The sequence below is a fragment of the Schistocerca nitens genome, chromosome 6 (genome assembly GCF_023898315.1).
Source record: "Schistocerca nitens isolate TAMUIC-IGC-003100 chromosome 6, iqSchNite1.1, whole genome shotgun sequence".
In the NCBI taxonomy this organism is placed as follows: domain Eukaryota; kingdom Metazoa; phylum Arthropoda; class Insecta; order Orthoptera; family Acrididae; genus Schistocerca; species Schistocerca nitens.
The window spans coordinates 141,193,715-141,196,788 of NC_064619.1; the positions used below are offsets into that span (position 1 = coordinate 141,193,715).

At 46.8% G+C, this 3,074-nt stretch overlaps 1 pseudogene; it reads left to right on the forward strand.

Moving 5' to 3' along the window:
- Positions 1-1,163: 1,163 nt before the first annotated feature.
- On the forward strand, positions 1,164-1,281 carry LOC126191872 (5S ribosomal RNA; annotated as a pseudogene).
- Positions 1,282-3,074: the final 1,793 nt, after the last annotated feature.

Sequence of the window (3,074 nt, forward strand, 5' to 3'; positions counted from 1 at the left end):
TTTTTCGTTTTGTTCTCGTTTCTCACACAAGGTAAGGGGAAAAATATTACTCTCCAAGCGAGAACGAGGACATAAGCTTGTGTTGAGTGAGAGATGGCCTTCGAACAGAATTCTGACGAAAAATAGGAGGGTGACACTGTAGAACTGAATGTCGCACTACCACTCGCACCAAAACACGAAGGAAGCTACAGTACCAGCGAACTGCAGGGCGAGCTGCAATTCCAAAACTGATAATCTATCCGTAATTCAAGTCGCCGTAACGGGAAAACTTGCTCCCGAAGCCATAAAACCTGGACTACGCAGCAATGGAAGAACGTCTTTTGGTCGGATGAGTCCTGTTTCACACTGTTTCCAACTTCTGACTGAGTTTACGACCCAAGAGAGAAACATGACAAGTGTCGGCTGTTGATTTGGGCAGCCTTGTTATGGAACTGCATGGGCCCTCTGGTTATTCTGCAAGGTGGCATTGCTGCCCGTGTCCTGATGGTGGTGCTGTGTTCCAAGCCCACGGGGCCCCTGTTCACACAGCTCGCATCGTATAGGTGTGGTTTTGTGACCACGAGGATGAATAACCGCATCTGCCGTCTCCAGCACAGCCATTAGCCCTCAGAATTATTGAGCCTTTCTAATCTATTTTGGGGAGGAGTGTGGGTGATCACTATCCACCTCTGGCAAAGGTGTCTGAACTTTCCACTATTTTGCAGGAAAGCGAGTTAAAATTCCCTTGAAAATCATACAGGACCTGTATTTACCCACTCCGAGATGACTGAAAGCTGTTTTGAATGCCAAAGGCATTCGTATACCGTATTAGGCATAGTAATGTGTTCCGTTTTTGGTTTTTCCATGTTTTTGTCCAATCCCTGTTTATGTAAGCACTATGGTTCAAATGGCTCTGAGCACTATGGGACTCAACTGCTGAGGTCATTAGTCCCCTAGAACTTAGAACTAGTTAAACCTAACTAACCTAAGGACATCACAAACATCCATGCCCGAGGCAGGATTCGAACCTGCGACCGTAGCGGTCTTGCGGTTCCAGACTGCAGCGCCTTTAACCGCACGGCCACTTCGGCCGGCTGTAAGCACTATGGTCAACACTTTTACCTATATATCATTTGAATAAGAACAACGAAATGGTAATTTTATCTGATGCCTAATGCAACTCAGGCAACGGCCTTGCCGCAGTGGATACACCGGTTCCCGTGAGATCACCGCAGTTAAGCACTGTCGGGCGTGGTCGGCACTTGGATGAGTGACCATCCAGGTCGTCATGCGCTGTTGCCATTTTTCGGGGTGCACTCAGCCTCGTGATGCCAACTGAGGAGCTACTCGACCGAATAGTAGCGTCTTCGGTCAAGAATACCATAATAACGACCGGGAGAGCGGTGTGCTGACCCCACGCCCCTCCTATCCGCATCCTCAACTGAGGATGACACGGCGGTCGGATGGTCCCGGTAGGCCACTCGTGGCCTGAAGACGGAGTGCTAATGCAACTGACCGTGGTCAGCCGTAGGGCGGAAGGTAGTGTTTGGACTGGCTGTTTCTACGTGGCCCGCCTCACCCCGCTCATACATTCAACTCATCTACCGACTGTAACGGTGGACACGAGGCTGCTCGATCAGCAGGGCTTGGGCAGACAGCTGTGGGAGAGGAGTCTGTCCAGTTATCGAGACTTGTAATGTTATGCGAGATATGGAACCGAAAGGAGAGCAGCGTTTCGGGACGTAAAGAAAGCCAATGCGTGGCGGGTGTAACGGTACGCCCATTGGAGCATCGAGTAAATATCAGGCACGCAAGCGCACTCGCTTGTCTGACAGAGGGGGGCGTGGCTTGACAGCGCCCAGGCTCCAGCAACGAGGAGGTGCGCTCTCTGCTGGGCCTCCACATGACAGAATTAGTGACAAATCCGTCCACAGTGATTTTCCGGCAGAATTGTCGAGATAGCAGGTCAGGAAGCACATGTCGTGGTTCCTTTGTGCTCGCTACGAAAGCATGGGCCGCCTATACGACATTCTTTAAGAGTTAAGCATATCACGTTAAAGATCTGGTTGTGTCAAATCAGATGATGCTACTACGAAACTTGTAGCACAATTTGTTTAGGAGCTACAGAGTTATAAACATATAAACAGTAAAGTAAATTAATGAAATTAATAGCTGATGTATTAACTGTACAGAGCTGTATGAAGGCTCAAAAGAAGCTAAATTCGGTTTGAAATTCTGATCTCGTACCAAAACTTGGGAATGAATATTTTTCTTGTGTTATTAGATTTTTTCACCTTTTCCAAGTAATTTCAGTAAAAATACTACCAATTTTATTTAAAACTAAGAAAACGAACGCAGCATGATGCAGTTGTCTCAAGAAGATTCGATTGATATTCCGCATCCAGTGGCATATTCATCCTCACCCGAGGAAACTGGTATTGAGCCGTAGCGAAAAATGCTATGGTTCAAAAAGTGACAGCGTAAAATTGCACCTAAATGTAGCACCTGTTCCCAGTAACATCCACCACATAAAAACTGGTGATTTATCCGTACTTCACATGTAATAATACAGGGTGATTCAAAAAGAATACCACAACTTTAGGAATTTAAAACTCTGCAACGACAAAAGGCAGAGCTAAGCACTATCTGTCGGCGAATTAAGGGAACTATAAAGTTTCATTTAGTTGTACATTTGTTCGCTTGAGGCGCTGTTGACTAGGCGTCAGCGTCAGTTGATGCTAAGATGGCGACCGCTCAACAGATGTTTAGTAATGAAGCAACTTTCCACACTAACGGGAAAGTCAACCGTCACAATGTCTGTATATGGGGCACTGAGAATCCGCGGGAAACAACTCAGTATGAACGTGACTCGCCTAAGGTGAACGTTTTCTGTGCCATTTCAGCCAATAAAGTTTTTTGGTCCCTTTTTCTTCGAAGGTGCTACTGTAACTAGACTACAGTATCTGGAGATGTTAGAGAATTGGCTGTTCCCTCAGCTCGAACAAGAAGCACAACAATTCATATTTCAGCAGGATGGAGCGCCACCACATTGGCACTTATCTGTCCGTAACTACCTGAACGCCAACTACCCGAGG